Source organism: Antechinus flavipes, chromosome 5 (genome assembly GCF_016432865.1).
Source record: "Antechinus flavipes isolate AdamAnt ecotype Samford, QLD, Australia chromosome 5, AdamAnt_v2, whole genome shotgun sequence".
NCBI lineage: Eukaryota > Metazoa > Chordata > Mammalia > Dasyuromorphia > Dasyuridae > Antechinus > Antechinus flavipes.
In genome coordinates, this window is record NC_067402.1 from 75,536,503 (window position 1) to 75,557,817 (window position 21,315).

Sequence of the window (21,315 nt, forward strand, 5' to 3'; positions counted from 1 at the left end):
AACTTTCAGAAGGAAAAGAGGAATTGGGAGGTAGGCCATGTTTAAGGATTCATCTTCACTTTCAACTAGTGCAGAGCATTGAACTATAGACTTTGGATTCATGAAACTAGCATATCAGTTGAAAAGCAAAACAAAACATACCCAAACAAACAACTCCCCCCAAAAACTCTAAAACAATTTATAGGGCACTAATGTATCCACTTTCACTTGCTTCACCACTAAAGTATGATTCAATGGGAATAGTTATATTCCTTTTATACATAGAATTAATTTTATTTCCAATATCAATCACAAAAATATAGATTAGTATCTATTTCAGGTATTATTACCTGAATACGTATCAAGACCTTAAGTGGAATGTAAGTTGCCTTAGGGCATGTATTATTTCATTTTTTTCTTTGTACCTTTAATAACTAGCACAATTCCTGGCAGAAAGTATGCATTCAATAGTAGATAGGATACACATCACTAGAATTCTTATACCTAGAAGGATCTTCTCAACAACAATGGTATCCACATAGTGAACAAGATGTGACAAAAAGTGAATGTGGGGAAAATATTTTCTGTAAATGTCTTCTTTGACCTAATGTAAGTCCTTTCATAAACTTATATAAATAGCCTATGAGTTCTTAAAATTTTTTTTTGTTTTTTCCCAAATAAACATTTAATTTCATTTTCTCCTACCTATTCCCAATATAAAAGGAAATCTCACTTGCAACTATTGTAACCGATTCATAGAATAAAAGCAATTCATATTTTCCATGTCAAAAATATTTCTGATTTTGCATCTATTTTGTATCTGTGAGGAAGTAGGTAGTACAAATAAATATTAGTCCTCTTATGATTGGTCGTTGCATTGATCAGACATCTTAAATCTTTCAGAAATGTTTGTCTTTACAATCTTATTTGTTCTTCTGGTTCTGCTCACTTCTCTTTGCATAAGTTCATGCAAGTCTTTCAAGAGCTCTCCAAATCCATCCCTTTTGTCATTTTTTTATTGCACATTTTTATTCCATTACATTCATTACATATTTACATTCATTATTTCCTCAGCCATTTGAACTACCTTTATTTTTCATTTGCAAGGACCAAAAAACAAAAATAAAAACAAAAAACACTTTGATACAAATAGTTTTGTACATAGGACTTTGTTTTCTTTCTCTCTCTTTTTTTTTTTTTTTTTTTGAGGGAGAGAGGAGATGGACACAGGACTAATTTCACTGGGTTAAAGAGTATGCATAGTTTAATAACTTTGGGGCCATAGTTCTGAATTACTTAGTAGAGGTAAAAGTTATACTCGATTTAATAAATTTTGGGGCATAATTCCAAACTGATATCTAGTATGGCTGAAACAACTCACAACAGTGCCTTAATACTCCTTTTTTTTCCCTGTAGTCCTTTCATTATTTATGTTTTTCATTTTTTTTTGTCATCTGCCAACCTAAGTGACTTATTTTTCTCATGTTTGGGGGCTATAGTAGACTTCACATTTCCCTAGTGCTTTAAGAGTGCAACCAAAGTCCCAGAAAAGTAATAGAATTATAAATCTAAAGCACCTAGAGAGGTCATCTGGTCTAGCTTCCCTTGCCTTGAGGTAGTAGACAAATATCTCAAATGTTGAAGAAGTGGCAAGGACAACTCTTTTTAAAGAATAATCCTTACCAAATATTGTAGATGCCTGTGCCTTGTTAGTGAGAGTTCGACTATTCTCATCTTAATAACATTAAGATGTAAAATTCTTTTTAAATGATCTGTCAATTAGCAGTGAAGGTTAATTCACAAGTGCTTCATGAGTCAAGGAGAAACGGAAAAGAAGTGAGGGCCAATCTGTTTCAACAATTTATACATTTACATCTTAAGAGTTGCCATGATTAAAGCTAATCTTCTGAGAACTTTCATATTCAGAAAACCTCTTGAGATTCTGTAATTTTGACCTATACTGCCATTGGGTTTTAATGATTCATAATTTCTCAGCTAACAAACAAATCAGCTAAGTCTTGATAATTAAAAGTTGGCAACTTTCCCCCTTCTTTTTCTTCACAAATCAAAATGATTTGGTTTTAGAGAGAAGAGAGAATTTCACTTTATTATGGGAGGCAGCCATGCCATCACATTGATTAGCTTACTTCATCTATATGGAAAGCTAGTGGATTGATGAGGTATATAGACTTGTTCTACTTGGCTCCAGGAAGGGGAAAAATATGGTAGCAGGGGGTGAAAGAGGAGCAACTGTAAACTTCATGGAAAGAAAATGTCTTCAAAATTAGAACTCTCCTAAAGTGGAACTACTGACTTATGAAATATGAATTTTCCCTTCATTTGAGGTCTTTAATTTTGGTTAGATGACCAGTGTTAGGTACTGGGTAGAGCAATAAATATTAGGGCACTCCTAGGGTATTTGTGCTTAATTTCCTTACTGACAACAACTAAACTTACTGTTTCTCTCTGTACTCTCTCAGTAGCCATTCTCCTAACTCTAAATGTATGTTCCATTCCAATGTAACACTAATGTGAAACTTGTCAAGATTTTTCAAAACCAGTATTGTGTCAAAGCATTTCCTATGCTTTCTCTGCAATCTCCTAACTTTGGGAACAAAAGTCTTGTTATACACAATATTTCCATAAGAGGGTGCTCAGCACATGCTTACAGATCAGACTAATTCTATAGCCTGAAGCTATAAGACCCTGGCCAGGGGGTGATAGGAGGGGGCTATGTGTATGGAGAAAAGGAGATATCATTTTTTCTTTGAGATTCTTTACTTTGTTTTCCTCTCCCCATTATAATCACTGGTTGAGCGCTTCTCTAAGGAAAGCTGTATTTTTTAAAGATGCTTTCTGGTTTTTAAAACTTTTCCTTGGTTTGTATTTTGCCAACATGAAAGGAAAGATTATCTTTTAGATACAGTATTTTGTTCATTTGAAATGCCATGGCAAAAGTAACAGGTGCACAGTTTTAGCCAATTCAATGATTTCTTAGTCTATGCTAGATGTATCTATAGTAAGTAGAAGTGAGGAGGTAAACAGGGGAATTTTAAATCATATTTCTATTTCATCCTTGTTACAGATTGAGAAACTCAAGATTGAATTAATGGCTTGCTGATCGGAACTAGCTTTCTTTATCATTATATTATACCTTCAGCCACCAAATGGTTCCCTCACATCTCTTGAGTGGTGTGTTGCTGAAATTTATGTGCTAGACTATTTGGATTTTTAAATTTCATTCATATTCGGATTCTTAATACTGAAAATCATTATGATTTTGTCTATCACATATGCATTTTCATCTGAATATCTACTTTTTTCCATTAGGCAAATGATGGAATAATTTATTAGGGAAAATCAAGGGTCAGTTTTCCATATTATACACATTCAATATATTTGACCCAAGTTTGGAGAAGGTTTGGAGAGTTCAGAATGAAGGGACAAAAGATGAATTAATTATACTTGAGCAGGAGTGCTCAGAAATAATGGAAGAGAGAACTGCCCACTGTACATTACCTCAGAAAGTTTTGGGCCAAAACACACTGCCATACATATAGCTAGCTACTGTGGATGATATTTACTCCTGATGGAGAGACCAGCATGTTTGTGAATTGGCTAATTCCAGTGCACTAAGGGGACAAGGGCCATGAGATATATAAGGGTCACTGCCAGGACTAGTGGAGGTAGTTAGACTGTTCTGATTCTAACTGTCAGGAGCTAAAGAGACTGAAGGAAGAGCAGCTAGAGACTAGGATGTAAAAGATATGTTGTCATTCTGTACCATTTTGATGAGGAGCTTCTGTGTACCGTCTTCAAGGTCTGACTGACTGAAGCTGGGGAACTTAGAAAACAATAACAACAAACAAAGAAATAACAAAATATTTGGAGGTGTACCATCTTCTGAAGATCACTTTCATAGCTGGTATAGGGTATCAAATGGAATATAAATGCTAAAGTATACCCCTTAGTGAGTTGAATAATATCCCCTATCTGTATTGGGTTGCCAATCTCAGCCCTGAGCAGATATGTTAATGCTATCTATTTTGTCTTTTACTTTGCAGGTCCCCATTTCCATTGCTTATCTTGGTCACTAAGTCTGTTTCTAATAAAATGAAAATATGATCCAAGTTATCAGGTCTTGGCTTTGAATATTTCACTAATATGAAGAATTCTTGTTAAGGAAATTCTCTCTACCAGTGTACAATTGCAGTGTCATACAATTAATGTTTTAGCTGTTTGGTGGCAGTAAAAGGTCCAGGGACCTTGCCCATGGTCATACACCCAATATATTCTAGAGATGGAACTTGTACCTGAATCATTCTGACCCCGAGACTTTATTCATTACTTCATATTGCCTTTCATTACATACAACAGTATACTTAAAATGATTAGATAGGAAGAGGGCATGTTTGACTTATTAATTGCATATAACTGTAAGAACTTTGAAGTACCTTATATTTTTTGATTATATGGCAGTCATTGCATGGGGTATGAAAGTATCATATAATATAATACTGGTTTCAAGAAGCTTATGATTTTTTTTGTGGATAGAGAATAATTAACCACAAAAAGAGATCGATATTAGATCATGTGGGATAAAGGGCAAAAATTGTGTTGTAGAGACTCAGGAATGTTGCCAGTATTCTGTGGTCAGTGGAAGAACCCCGTGTGTTCTAGTTTAGCTAGAAGAAAGGCCAGAAGGGAAGACTGGAATTGGAGCTTGAAAAATAGGCAAAGCAGAAGGATGACACAATTTTTTGGGAAAAGGGTTCAATATGAGCAAAAGCAAAAATCTTTTAATTTATTATAAAAATAGCTACAAAACAATAACAAAACCAGGGATTTGGTGACATATTATTTGGAAGGTATTTCCAAAAAATCCTCAGTGGATATTTTAATGTAGTTCTTAACCTCTTTATGGGATTTGAAGGAGCTGAATTTCCAAAAGAGAGGTTCTTTGTACCATGTAATCTATCAACTTCAAAGCAGCATTTTTAAGATGTGCACTTTACCATCTGAAAAGAGTAGAAGATAACAAAGAACAGTTGGACTGAAAAGTGCTTATAACAAACAATGTGGAGTTTGATAACTGTAATTCAGAATAAAAAGAAAAGTTTTTTTTTGTTATGTAGTAAGAGGCTAGAGCATTGTACCATCAATCAAAATAGAATAAGAGAAACAACTGAATGCACTGGCAGCCAGGAGAGATTTCAGTTCTACACATAGCAGAGAGGCAGTAACCCATAGACCATTTCACTGTTTACTATATACCAACATGTTCCTCTAAAGTTCCCTTAGAAAGATAAGCTTTTTATGCACATTTTAGAATCATTTCATTTTTAAAAATTTTCTTTGGAGTATAAGTCACTATCCTTAATGTACAATTTTCCTATTTTGAATGGGAAGAGGGCAACAGTGAAATTTTAACTTACGAGGTTAGATTCAGTAAGGTTGGACAAAGGACTTGGAATTTCCAAAAGCATTCTCTATTTGGTGTTACTACCTTGAGACGCTCTTTAGAGAATTATATAATAATTCTGAAGATATGCAATTTTGTTGCTTTTTTTCTATAAATGATTTTCTCATGGTAAATTTATTAGAAGTTTCTTTTTGTTGTTCTTCTCCCTTTTCTTTCTCCGTCTTTGCCCTATAAACTTTGGCTAAAGTATATGAAAACTGTTTTCACTAGCACAGAGAGAAGTAAATAATTGAATAGATTTATAATTATTTTAAAGGAAAGATTTGTTTTCCTACATTCCTTTAATAAAGATGCTTATATCCAGAACTAAGGAAGCCAAGATGATTTTTACCATTATTAGAAATATAGATGTATCATTAGAACAAACCTGTGAAACTGCCAGGAATGAAAAGATAAGAAAAGCATTCCTATCAACAAAGAAAAATATGAATATTATTTTTTATCCAATAATACAATGGTAGGATAACTTTATTTCATCTAGAAGCTCTTTAACTAAAATCCCTTAAGACATGTTCATTTGTATGCATGACAAAATGTGCAAGTTTTGTATTTCCCTGGCAGTATAACTATTTCTATTAGTTGCTTACTTTGCTAACCTATTGGAAAATGTTTCTTCTAAATATCTATTTTTGTATTATACTATTTGTTAATTACGATTTTTTTAACTTCTGACTGGACCTGCATACTTAGGGATATAATATCATCCAGTTTTTTTTTTTTCTTCCTGTTTTATTCTAAGCATTTTAATAGCTTCTTCAGGATAAGAACTTTATTGACCAAACCTACTGCAGGATAAGATCTCAGTGAAAATTCACAGCACATTTGGCCTTCACTATTCCATTTCAGCCATCCAAAAGTTCATATGTTTCTTATCAAAACGTGTTCAGGTCAGTTCCTGGAAATATTGCTGCAGTCAAATAAATGCTTTGGAAGGGAAAATGCTTAATTTCTTAGGGTTTTCCCTTCCAATGGCAATAGAGAAAATATTCACTACTTGTTTCCCTTACTGGTTGAGGATATATATTCTTTTTCAGCTGCCCATGTCCACTCCCAAAATATAACCTGCATGGAAAAAAAGCTTAGCATTTTCCCTTCTTGTAGTCCTGCTATTGTTTTTTGTTAAGGAGATAATGGTAGGGTATTTGAGTTAGTATAACAATAATGCTGTCTTTTGCACCTGAACATGAAACTATCTACTCATTGTCATTAGAGTTAATGCTTTGGAATTTTCAGTAGCTGCAAATAGATTTATCATGAGCTGTGCATATATTATCACTCAGTCCTCCTAACGATCACCATCCAATGTTCCTAGATCTGCTTGAGAACTGACGGATGGAATTGGGAGTGTTGGCCTGGAAAAGGGAAAATTTTGTTGGCTCCCTTCAAATATTTGAAGGTTTCACTTGTAGACTTGTTCTCTTTGACTTAAAGAGTACTGACCTAGGAGTAATGGATAGAAAAAAGTTGCAGAGGTAAATATAGGTTAGACATAAAAAAAAAACCAAAAAAAAAACTTGCTTTCAAGTTAGAGCTGTCTAAAAGTCAAATGGGCTGAACCAAGAGGTGATACTTCTCACATCCCCTCCACCCAGAAGTCTTTAAGCAAAAACTGGGAAATTATTTGTTGAAGATAATATAGAGGTCAGGCATGAGTTAGACTAGATGGACTCTCAGTTTTTTTATTCTATAGTTAGTCAAGAGTCTTCATTTTATATCTTTTAAAAATAAATATAGCAGGGATTACATCTTTTCCTCCTCCCAATAACCAGGGATTGTTATGCTATGAATTGTCATGCCCTGAAGAAAATTATTATAGCTCCCCTCTCCTTTTTCCTTGCCATTAGGACTGGGAGAATTGAGTTGGGAAAAACCTTGAAGCTCTGGCCACTTTACATTCCATTGTATCATAAAATCCAGGCGCATTATCTCAATCTTTGCTAGGATATTTCCCCCTTCATTGAGTATTGCCCCTTGACTTGCTGTCTCCTGCCCTTGACCTTCTTATCTTGACCCTTATCCTGTCAGGACTAAATTATGATTCTTTTCGGGAATTATGGCTTGTCTGCTCACCCAGTGTCCTCACCCCCTCACCTGCCTTTGTTTCCCCTATAAGATTGTATACTCGGTTATTCTGTTTGCAAACTCTGGTAATCTATACAAGTACCCTGCCTCAGTTCCTCAGGGGCAAATGATTTTTGAGTCTCATTCATCTGGCTAGCTTAAAAGTCTCAAAAACCAATCTATGTCTTGCCTCAGTTTCTTTGGCATTACAGGATCATACTAGGAGGAGCTGGTGCTATTTTCCCCACTATCCTCTTTTTATTAGATGCTTCTATAAACATATTTAATGTGAATAACCTAAGTCAGAGTCAATAATAGATGTTCCACCACCCACAAAAGTTAATAGAAATTAGTAACTGAGAAAAAGGTTCCACTTCAGTGTTGTGGGAGAGAGATGGCAGGCAGCAATGATTCAATTCAATTCAATAAACATTTATTAAGTGCTTACTATGTGCCAAACACTGTGTTAAGGGCTGAAGAAACAAAGAAGCAAAAGGAGTTCACATCGAATAGGAAAGACAACCTAGAAACAAATAAACACAAAGCAAGTCATATACAGAATATTCCAGCAGTAGAAAAAAGAGGGTTTTTGCCAACTCTCTAGAAGCCTATTATATGATTTTTAGGACTACCAACACATAAACATAGGGATATCAGCATTCTCACTCATCCCTTTATGGTTCAGTGTTAGAGAACTGGTCCCCAGGGGATATCGATAAGTGCTCTCTGTTGAATGAGAGTGAGCCTCATGGATCACTCTGCAAGACAGTGTTAATGATGAACACCTTCTGGGAATAGAGGAGAACTGTAATAGAATGATAGCAGGCAGTAATGGGGAACACAGACAGGGAGTAGCAACCAGCAATATCTACTGAGAGTAGCAGGCAAGAGCTGTTATCAACAAATACTCCCATGTAGAAGGAGGAGCTACGCAAGCAGCTTTGATGCTCGGGATTATAGTCCAGCCTCTCTCGACTCCAACCAGTCCTAGGATGCTACTGAAATTCATGGAGACTACAAAAATTTCTAGGGGAGAATTGCTCACTGGAGTCTGGAAGGAAGTTTTCCCTATTGTCTCACATGTGAGACATAGTTTTGATAAAATGATGATGTTTTGAATATTTTGAATCTATATGCTTATAACAGAGTTGGTGACAGATTACCCTACTGTTAGTTTCATATATGAAGTTCCTAGATTAACTGAGTAAAGGCAATGCACCAGAGAAGCGCCAAAGTGGGTGTAAGCCCATGATGTCAAGAAAATACCTCTAGGGGCAGCGAGAGAGAGAGAGAGAGACTCTGGGCAAGTCATTTAACCCCAATTGCCTCAGCAAAATAAAAAAAAATCAAAATAAATAAAAGAAAATACCTCTGACACAGGCAGAGTTAAGAAAAGTATAGTTTTATCACATTCAGTATATAGAATAATTTATTTATTTTATTATTATTTTTAAAATGCTTATTACATGTATGGGTAGTTTTTCAACATTGACCCTTGCAAAACCTTCTGTTCCAAATTTTCCCCTCCTTCCCCCCACCTCCTCCCCTAGATGGCAGGTAGTCAATACATGTTAAAGATGTTAAAGTATATGTTAAATACAATAACATAGAATAATTTAAAGAAGACTTCCAAGTTATACCCATCAGGAGTTATTAGGAATATGATTATAATAAATAGATGGCATTGATTTATGTTGAGTTTATCAATTGTGTTCAGTTCAGTTTTTTCCTTTGCCATGAGCAAAAATTGTAGGGATGCTTAAAAAGTCTGTCCCTCTTAACTGCCTTAGATTTCTTCTTCAACATGCATTTATACTAGAGTTTTGCTATAGCAAGGCAAACTTCAGTCCAAGATCCTTTGAATTGCCATCATTTTCAAATCAATGGAGTATGAAAGGATGAGGTTTTGCTGTACTTCCCCTTCCCAAATAAATAAGGTCACCAACTTTAAGCGAGTGAGATAACTCCCAGAAATGGAATATGATTGAATGTCCTTATAGTAATAAAAACCAGAATATGTGATTTTTAATCTGATGTACAGCAGATATGAAGATAGAAAAAGCAAGAAATTCTGCTTTCTCAGAGGACTGATTATTTAATCTTGGCTGCATAGATCCTTTCTTGTCCATCTTTTCAATATCAGGCCTCTGGCTACCAGAGCTTTTCTTTCCAAACTATATTATCCTCAAAATATTAACATAGTCATTTCTTCTAAAATATTAATTCATAAAATGCATAACCTTCTCTTAAGAAATTATGGTAAACATGATACAATTGTTAGTAGTAGCTAACACTTTTGATTTCATAGTATTTTGTTAGTAAAAAGAACCATCATAAAAAATATTTAGTTGAGTTCAGTATAATAATCATACACATATTATGTATTCCATACCATTGGTGATATAACAAACTAGCATGATCCCTACTCTCAAGGAGTTTATGGGAATAATGGAAGGGGACAGTAGAGTTATTGTTTGTCCAGAGGTAAACATACAATGCCTAGTGTACTAAGAGCAGAGAAGAGCTCACTTTAAAAAGCTCGGTGAGATTTTAAGGATGAAGAGATCATTTTTAGCCTGCAGGATCAGTGAAGGTTTTATAGAGGAAGTGTCATCTGAGCTGGACCTTAGAACGTGTGAAAGGTTATGAAATGTGGAATTGAAGAGGGATTGGCTTCTTTGCATTAAGGATGATTAGCATGAATATGAGGAGGTATTGCTCAGTTCAGGAATATGGTGTAATATGGTGGTAAGATCAGAGTAAATAAAGTTTTCAGTAGGATTTTTGAAAACTGTTAACAGAAGACAATACATTTTAAGAGGGAGTTTTCTCATTGAGAGAAATAATTTTCTCACTAAATTTCTCATTTCTCCTTTAATCAATTAAACCACAGGTCCAGTTATTGTTTTGAGCTATTTTATTTTACTTTTATTTTTGAGAGTAGAAACCAGAGAGAAGGAATGAGAAAAGATGGCTAAAATCACAATGAACTGCCTCACAAATGTACATTTATGTTTGCTCTGTGCCTTATGTGTAACTTGGCCTGAAGTTCCCTCATAAACAGGGGAAGATCCAAGGAAGGTAAAGAGAAGGCGTATTTGTTCTCACATACTACCAGACCAGAATAACCTAACAGACTCAGTATTCTGGGATATGATACTCTGAATAATACTATTGGGGGTTTGATGCACTAGATCCTGGAGGTCTCTGTTCTGGTTGTGGAGAAGGTCCATAAGTAATTGGCTGAGTAATATGTGATTATTGCTCTGAAGTGGTAGAATCAGCAGATGGAGGGGGTTTCCTTTGTATACAATCACCGCCATTTTGGCTGGGTTCTCATGGTTCAGATTCTGGGACATCCTTGTATAGTCCCCATGTTAAGTAAGCTGTTAAATAAGGGGTTAGAATTTAGAACAGCTTTGGAATCAATCTTTCTCCATTAGACAGAAGTCAGCTATTCTCTTTTGCCTTCTTGGTGTCTTCCAGGTCTACTAGTCAATGAGTTCCTCAGCCTAGATGTGCATCTCATTGGCGCAGTAACCAGATGTGGGATTCAGAGAGACCCAGATCTGGGTGGTGGTACACCTTCCTATGTGAGATGGCAGTGATAACAAAAGAGCTGCATAGTGACCATAGGAAACTAGAACTCCTCCTACACTATATCTTGAATCACTAAATCTGATTTCAACTTCCAAAGTCACCTTCATTTTACAGGTGATGAAACAAGATCAGAGAAGATAATGACTGCCAAGATCTAGAATATGAACTAAGGCTTTGACTATAAGGTCAGTTCATTAGCAATGTAGGATAATTCCAGATCATGGTAGAAAGAAAAGGCAGATGAGTCTAGGTACGAGAGAAATTGCTTTCACCATTAATTATCTTATTTGGTCAGCATTGATACAAGACAGAACAAACAAAATACAAATAAATGTGACTGTTTTTGGTAATTATATTTCCTGGGTTAACAAAACTATAGTTCAAGTTGGTGGTAAGAGAATGTTTTAGAATAGTAGTATCAAACTCAAATAGAAAAAGGGGCCATTAAATCATACATAAACATCCTTGCAGGCTGTATATTGACAATGTTTTAAAAGTATTGTTATTTATATTTTATTTTGAAAACTTATTTTGTCAAATATTCCTCAACTACATTTTAATCTGGTTCAAGCCTTGGAAGTGTTATAGGCGACCTGTGGGCCACACTTAATAAATATGTGATCATGGTCAAATTACAAAAATGTTTTGTACATCACTTTTTGTATCTGTAAAATGAGAGCATTGAACTAGATAGTCCCAAAGGTCTCTATCAGCTCCATCCAGACATATGATACTATGGATCACAAAGTAACATCATTTTAATATTTTTAGCTGTGATTAGAGATTTAAAAAGCAGAGGAAGTAATCTCTAATCAATCAACAGTCAGATCACATTTGGAATGAATATTAGTGTCACGGTCCTCACTTTATTTTTAAAATTTTATAAATTTTATCTTTATCCATATTAATATGGATCCCATGATACTCTCCTTCTCTCAAATCCTTCAATAGCTCCCTATGTTCATAGGAAAATGTATTAACATCCAAGACTGGCACTTAATGCCCTCTATAACCTGGATGTATGTCACTTTTCTGATCTCAAGTTCCTTATCTATAAAACAAGAGAGCTGAACTCAATAATATTTAATTTAGGTCATAATAGTAAATATTTCAATGTTTCAAAAGCACTTGAACTCTTTGTAGGAAGAGTGTCATGTAACAAGAAAAATGTAATATTATTAAGATATACAGTGGCTTGTAAATTTTACATTGTCAGTTGAGTCATTTCTGCCTAGGATAGAATCTCATAAATTTGTCGTTTCCCAGTAAATGTTGTTTCAGGATATGATTTGTGAATTGATGCAGAATGTATCAAAAGGCATCATAAATCAAAGAAAAAATTGCAATGACAAAGAGAAGTATTCAGAGCACATTTAGGCTAGCTTATTCGGATGGCTATTTACATCAAAAATACTGGAAAACTGTGTCTCATCACCTTTCTCGATTTAAAGACTTTGTAGGACAAATGATGGCAAATGTGCACAGTTGCTTTTTTTTCACAATGAGTGAAATCAGAACATGTATGCATTGACACTTCTGTTTTCAATCTGATGATTTCCTTAATGTCATCTGACTTCAATGTGTTTTGAAAAAATCCTACCAGTTTCAAAGAGGAAAGAACAAGCACAAGTAATGTTTATCTCATTATGTCATTTTGATGAACATGATAGAAATTTGGGCTTTGAGTCAGGAAAACATGAGTTCATCAGACCTCTAACCTATGCTGACTGTTTGACCATAAGCAATTGTCACTTATAGTCTTAGATAGGACAATTTTTGTTTTTAACGATTCTATTTTGAAGATGAGTTGCTGAGGTTTTAATGAAGGAATTCTTTGCACTTATAAAATCATAATTCAACTTTTCCCAAAACCAGTGAGCACAAGTATTATTTTAATTATAGAATTTTAAAACAAAAATCGAATGTTCAGTATATGGTGGAAGTACTCCATTAATGAATAAATAAATAAATAAGTCAAGAACATATATATAGCCTCTTATTATACATGTACCTTATTTTTTAAAAATACACATTTTTTTAAATGAAACATATTGGGAGAGAAAAATCAGAAAAGGGAAAAACAATGAAAAAAAAGAGAAAAAAGAACATATTTACATTCATTTTCTATAGTTCTCTCTCTATATAGGTAATGTTTTCTATCCAAAGTTTATTGGGATTGCCTTAGATCTTTGAACCATTGAGAAGAAATAAGACTTTCATAGTTGATCATCACACATTCTAGCTATTACTGTGTACACTGTATTCCTGGTTCTACTTCTTTGACTCAGCATCAGTTTATGTAAATCTTTCTAGGCCTTTCTAAAATCAGTTTGTTCACCATTTTTTATAGAACAACAATATTTCATTACTTTCATATGCCATCACTTATATAGCCATCCTCCAATTATCGGATGTATACTCACTTTTGAATTCTTTGCCACCACAAAAAAGTCATTATAAGCATTTTTGCACTCCTTTTCCATCCTTTATGATTTCCTTGGGATATAAATTCAGTAGTAGCACTGCTGGATCAAAGGGTATGCACAATTTTATAGCTCTTTGCACATAGTGTCAAATTGTTCTCCAGATTTCACAACTCCACTAGCAATGCATTTTTCCACATCCCCTCTACCCTTTATCAATATCTTTTTCTGTAATTTTTGCCAATCTGAAAGATAGGAGGTGGTACTCCAGAGTTGTTTTAATTTTCATTTCTCTAATCAATAGTGATTTAGCGCATCTTTTCATATGACTATAGATGGCTTTAATTTCATTATCTGAAAATTGTCTGTTTATAACCTTTAACCATTTATCCATTTGGGAATGACTTGTATTCTTATAAATTGGATACCATTCTTTACATGTTTTAGAAATGAGCTTTTATCAGAAATATTAGATGTAATTTCCTCCTCAGCTTTGTACTTCTCTTTTAATCTTGTTTGTGCAGAAACTTTTTAATTTAACACAATCAAGGTTGTCCATTTTGCATTTCATAATGTTCTCTAGTTCTTCTTTGTTCATAAATTCCTCTCTTCTCTAAAGATCTGATAGACAAACTATCCCTTTTTCTCCTAATTTGCTTATTTGCTTAGTATCATCCTTTATGCCCAAATCATGTACCCATTTTGACCTTATTTTGGTATGGGATGTGAAATGTGGTTCTATACCAAATATCTGACTTATTAGAATATATTTTCTTAATTATATGTGGAACTCACGAATAGTATAAACATTAGAGAACTTATGATGGAACAGGTCATAGTTTTTTGCTCAAAATCTGCTTAAAATGTGGGGTATAGATGCAGCAAGAATAGTTTTTAGAGGGCATATCTTAAAATCAGAAAGAACTAAATTCAGCTATTGCCTTTAATAGAATCAGTTATGTTACTATAGGAAAATCACCTAACTTTTCAATGCCCACAGATAACTCTTTAAGACTATAAGTTATAAATACTTTTCAAATGCAGAATTGGGGAGACATGATGGAACAATAATTTGAATAATATTATGAGTTTTAAAAGACTGAAAGCTCAATATGAGTCAGTAGTTTGCCACATACATACAGACAAACATACAAACATGCAGGCAGACATATATTTATATGTTCCATTCTGATATTAGGCTATATCATTTAGTGGTTTCCAGGAATAAGCAAACAATAGTCCCATTGCATTTTCTCCTGCTTATATCAACAGTATTATATTCAGGGGCAGCAATGTTGCACAACATAGAGAGCCCTGGGACTGGATTTAGGGAAACTAAGCTTAAATACAATCTTAGACACTAATCCTGACCTTAAACCTAAATGCAGTAACTAGGTGACCTTGGGAAAGTCAATTAATTTCTGCCTTTTGTTATTAGACAATTAATTTACTTTAATTGCTGTCTACCTCAATTTTCTCATCTGCAAAATGGGGATAATCACCCTAATGAAAATCAAATGAGATACCATTTGTAAAATGCTTAGCACAGTGCCTGGCACATGATAGGCACTGGATACATGCTTGTTCTTTTCCCTTTGGGAAAGTTTAGATGGATGTAAATTAGTTTAAGATGGACATAAATAAGTTATAAAGTGTCTGGAGGTGAGCAACCAGGATGGCAAGGACCCTGCATCTATGTAATATGAGGATGATTGAAGGAAATAGAGATGATTAGCCAGGTAACAGAAGACTCAGATATGATAAATGTCTTCCCATATCTGAAGAACTGTTACTTACCAGAGGGATAGGGCATGTTATATTTGGTTCTAAAGGGTTTAACTAAGAGTAACAGGTAGAATTGGATGCAAAGAAAGCAATTTATGTTTTATGTCAGGAAAGACTCTCTCACAATGAGCTGTCTAAAAGTAGAATTGGCTGCTTTGGGAAATATAGATTCATCCCCATTGAAGGTCTTCAAGCAGAGATGAGATGTTCAATTGGGTATGTAAAAAAAAAGTATACCTTTAAGATATGATTGGGATAGATTGCATCAGATATCCCTTTTAGTTTTAAATTCTTCAGTTTTCAATTTAATTCAATACTCTTAAGTGACAGAAATATTGCTAATTTTCATTAGTGGAAGGAATTTTCAGAGACAGAGTTCCCCATGCAAATAAATCACTTGTTCAAATGCTAGAATAATTTTTTTTTCTTTAAAGGAATTAAATTGTATTGAAAGGAAAAAAAAGACCAATCTTAATTTTGAATATATCACAAGCTTCTTAGTCTTCAAATAAGAAAAAGGAAGTTTTCATAAAAAATAAAAATTGTCTTTTTATACTGTTGTGTGTATTAACTATAGCTCACTATTAGAACTGAAGTTCTCCCTTTTTTGCTTTGCAATCTGTGTGTGTGTGTGTGTGTGTGTGTGTGTGTGTGTGTGTAGCATCACCATATCATCATATAAATAATACAAGCCTCACTAAAAGCTGAGAGTCGGATGCTTCTGTGTTGCATGTCTTCCTAAATTCAACCACATGACAGCCTTCTGCAGAGCCTAATCTCTAGTCAAAAAGAAAAACAGGATCACAATGGCCAAGATGATTTTTTTTTATTTTCTGGATGTGTACTCAATGCAGGTAAAGTTCAGACATCATGGAGCTTCAAATGGAGTCTTTCAAAGGCAAAAAGAAAAGCAAGGCAAAAAAGGAAAACATATTGGACTATTACAAAGACATTTTAACCAAGGCATATTTATTAAGCTTACTTTATTTTCTCCCACATATTCAAAGGCATCTGATTAAATCATCCTTGGGAAATTGACAAAGCTTTCTTCTGCCTGTTCTATGTAGATAAACATTTTCTCGGCAGATTTTTATCATCTTCTAGGCTCTGTATCAGGGACTTGGTAAGCGTATTATGTGACATGAATGTGCCCCCACAAAAGAATTTCAACTCAAGATGTATCTTTGTGGTATCAAGCCCATTACCGAGATGGAGTTCAGATTTGTGTCATATAAGGTAGAAAAATTTCAGAATATTCATTCATTTAACAAATGTAGGTTTAGTGAACTGTGACATATATTTACTGAGTGAGTACAAAGTAGAATGAATATTTATTTTGAAACTGTGATCTGTGTTCCTGTTCTATAGGATGAGAAATGACATTTGGAGGTCCATCTTCCATTCTATAGAAATTGTTATTCAGTATGACATCTTGAATGCTTCACTTTTTATGCTGATTTCTTTAGTCAATAAACACTTATTAAATGTTAAACTAGATTACCAAAAATATTTTGATCAATCAGAAATGATAAATGAAACATTTTAAGAGGCTCTTTGTTTACCAGTTCAAGTACAACATTTCTTCTTCTTCCATTCAAGACTTACCACAGTCTGATGCTACCATACCCTTCCAGATTCTCCTCCTATTAATCCTCTTCCTATGCTTAACATTTTAATGAAACCAAACAGTGGGTCTCCTTCTAAACATGCTGTGGCTTTCATCTTCTTTCTTTAGATTGTTCCCTAAGGATGGGATATGTTTCCTTCCCCTTTTTACATCTTCTATTCCTTTCTGCCCTTTAAATTCCAATTCAAATGCCATGTTTTCCATGAAGTCATACAGCATTGTTCCATAAGAAGATGGCATTTCCTAATTATATTTCATGTAACAATTTACGTTATTTCTCTCTGGTGCCTTTATCATGTATTATTTTATATTGTCATTGTATGTACATCCAATACATCCCTACATAAAACTCTCAGCTCTGTAAAAGTAAGGACTATATCTTTATTAAACTGCCTCTACTCTAGAGTTCTGCACATAATAGGAACCTAATATATTCTTTTTAATCCTTAATTGTATTATTTTCTATTTAAATGTAAAGATAGTTTTCAAAATAATTTTTTTGTAAGACTGAGTTCCAGTTTTCCTCTCTCTTATTTCCCTTCTTGTTTTCCAAGACAGCAAGCAATCTGATGTACATTATACATGTACAATCACATTAAACACATTTCCTCATCAGTCATGTTGTGAAAGAAGAATCAGAACAAAAAAGAAAAAACATGAGAAAGAAAAAACAAACAAAAAACCCCTACAAAAGCACAAACAGTATACTATGATTTGTATTTAGACTCCATAGAACTTTCTCTGGATGTGGATAGCATTTTCCATCACAAATCTTTTGGAATTGTTTTGGATCATTGTATTGTTGAGAAGAGTTAAGTCTGTCATAGTTGATCATCACACAATGTTGCTGCTAAGTGTATACCTAATCTATTCTAGCTGAATTCTCTGTAATAGGATTTTATCATGTGCTTTTGGCCTAAAAATGTTCCCCTTACATTCTAATGATAATATATGTTTTTTTCATAGATTAAAGCATGTATCTTCCTGATGTTTTTAAACTAAAAAAACAGATTTTGAAGAAACTGACAAATAATGATTTTTTAAATGAAAAGAAAATATCTTGTTAACAAAACTTCATGTTACTGAGCCATTCATCACCTAATTTTTCAAAGATACCATATGTTCACAATTCCTGATAGAGTCATACTTAAGATATGAAGCATGGTCTAAGATTGTTTAGATATACTGAGGGAATTGAGGATACCTTCATTAATTCACCAATCAGGATAGGTAAGTACAGGCTTATAGTGCAGCATGCTTGGAGATGGAGCTGATTGTTAAATTTTTATCGTGAGTATTTATGTCTCAAAAATGGATAAATACTCCAAATCAGGGCTTGATTTAGTGTTTTGTTGATTTTTAAACTCAAGAAATAGAAAAAAAGGTTAAAAATGCATATTCAATTTAAACTTTTTGTCTTAATGTCTTTTCTTTTCTCCCTCTTGTTTATAATCTGATGCCCATTTTATTTCCTAATTTTCTCTACAAAAGATTTTCTCTTCTTTCCTTAAATGTTTTTGATTTCTTTTTGATTTTGGTATATGTATATGTGTATACACACACACACACACACACACACACACACACACACATAAATAAATAAATTAAAATTATAGTCCCCCTTTTTTTAAGGACAGTAACTAGTTAGACCATCTTTAAGGAAATTATTTTAATTCCCCTATTTACATGTTCTAATTAGGCCCCTTTCTTGAGCACCTAATTCTCTTCCAGATATCTTACAAGCACTATAGGGCTACAGAGAGATTCCTGCCCTCATTAACTTTATACTATTACTAAAGTGATGAATTACTCAATTGTAAAAATTAAAACAAACAGGGCAGCTAGGTGGCACAGTGGATAGAGCACCAGCCCTGAAGTCAGGAAGATGTGAATTCAAATCTGGTCTCAGACACTTAACACTTCCTGGCTGTGTGGACCCTGTGCAAGTCACTTAACCCTAATTGCCTCAGCCAAAAAAAAAAATTAAAACAAACAATAGTAATGAAAGATATTTAGAGCAATAAGATGAGGAAACTGAGGCAGATAGAAGTGATTTGACCAAGTCATGCATCTGATAAGCATCTGAGACCAGATTTGAGCTCATCTTCCTGCCTCCAGAACAGTACTCTGCCCAGTGTACTAATGAGCTTTTTTCTTCTATTTTCTACTATATTTTCTACTATTAGTGAAACAGTCGCGACAATGAGAAGTCAGAGGACCTTTATTCCATCTCTGCTGTTTAATATCTTCTGTGCTTTTAGACAAGTCATTTACCTACATTGTCCTTAATATATATATGGATCAAACTAGATATTTTCTAAGGTTCCTTCTGGATACGTTTTTTAAATATATGTGTCCTAAAATGTACTATGGCTTAAACATATACATAACCCCTGCAGCTTAGAGCTGCAGGGGACCTTAGACATTATCTTGTACAATTACTTATTGTAAAGATATACAGCATCTATGATGTGCTAGGTACCAGGGATTCAAATATAAAAGGGAGATAGTTTTTGTCCTCAAGGAACTTTGGACAGCATAGCATAGAGAAATGGAGATAAAATAAACAAATTTGGATCTAGGCCATCACAAGGAGTACTGAGTGCTACTTAAGGCAGTAGATTGTTTCATCCTTTCCAGTATCAATGGTAATATTGATTTGCCTGCTCCATAGAAAAAGCCATAGGGAGGGAAGGTATGAGCATGGCAGCAAGATGGATGACAAGATATATAGGTGTCCTGATGCAAGACTGATTGGGATGGGAAGCATGGTCTGGGAGGGGTTGAAGTGAGGATTCATTCAATTACTCAATAATAAAGGTGGTTCAGTGTAGGAATATGCTAATAGTAGCTTATAATTGCAGATGATACTTAAATTTTCATTGTGGGCATTTATACCTCAGAAATATGTAAATATTACAAATCAGGGTTTGATTTATTGTTTTGTTGATTGAATAGACTGAAGAAAATGATGGAGAAAATGATAATAAAAATTAAACTTAAAAGTGTTTCCTGTTTGGAGAGCTGATTATTAAACATTTAGCTATACTTACCTGGTTCATTTCCAGGATAGAATATTAATGCTTTGTGAATGAAAAGTGGGAGAGGTACGTGATCACTGGAGATCTATGTCTGGAAGATTACTGTTTTTACTGAAGAGGAGGGAATGATAGGTGGACACCCACATTGGGTTGAGAAGAGGAAACTTAACCCTAAGGAGGTAAGGACTTAATAAAGATAATATAGTTAAATAAATTACAGAACTATAGTTTAAACTCAAATCTTTTGACTCCAGGTACAGTTCATTTCCCCTTATATTTTACTTTCACTATATTTATCCTTTTTCTCTTCCCAGTCTTAGTCCTGCCCACAAACTGGGAAAAAGAGAAACCAATTTTCCTTAAAACAGGTGAGTATTGTCTAGCAGAATACACTCATTTATTGGCTGTGTACAAAAATCTATATTTTATGCTGTCCTTATAATGAATGAATGAATGATTTTCTATAAAGTGGTGGGGAGAAACTTTATCATAAATCCTCTGGAATGATAGCTGGCTATTACATTGACTAGGGCTCTTAAGTTGTTCAAAATTGTTTTTCTTTATATTTTTGTATTTATAAAGCAAATTGTCTACTTAGTTCTGCTCCTTGTATGTTCCATCGGTCCAATATTTTTCTTTAGATTTAGATCTTTAGATGTTCTCATTTAATGTTGCATCAGTTTATCTTCACATTTTTCTCTAAAACCAGCCTCTGTCATTTCTTATAGCTAAATAATATATTGCATCAATTTATCATACTTTGTTCAGAATAGTGTAATTGATAAGAAAGAGTATGATCTTATTTTCTAATTCTTAGCTGCAACAAAATGTTGCCATGAATATTTTCATAAAAATAGTTATGTTCCTTTTTTCATCTGTTTGGAAATACATAACTTATAGTAATATCATTGGGTCAAAAATACGGTTTTGTGAGTTTCAGATTCATTTTCAGAATGGCTGTAAAGTCTTCAAAAACATTGAATTAGATGCTTAATGCATTTTCCTCTCACATTTCTCTAACAGTAATTTTCACTTTCCCTTCCTTCCCCCCTGCCTCCTTTTCTCCCTCCTTCCCTCCCTCCTTCCCTGCCTCCTTCTCTTCCTCCCTTCCTCTCTCCCTCCTTCCCTGCCTCCTTCTCTTTCTCCCTCCCTCCCTTTCTTTCTTTCTCTTTGCTTCTCTCCCTCCATCCCTTTCATATCTCCCTTCCTTCCTTCCTTCCTTCCTTCCTTCCTTCCTTCCTTCCTTCCTTCCTTCCTTCCTTCCTTTCTCCCTCACTCCTTCCCTCCCTTCCTTCCTTCCTTCCTTCCTTCCTTCCT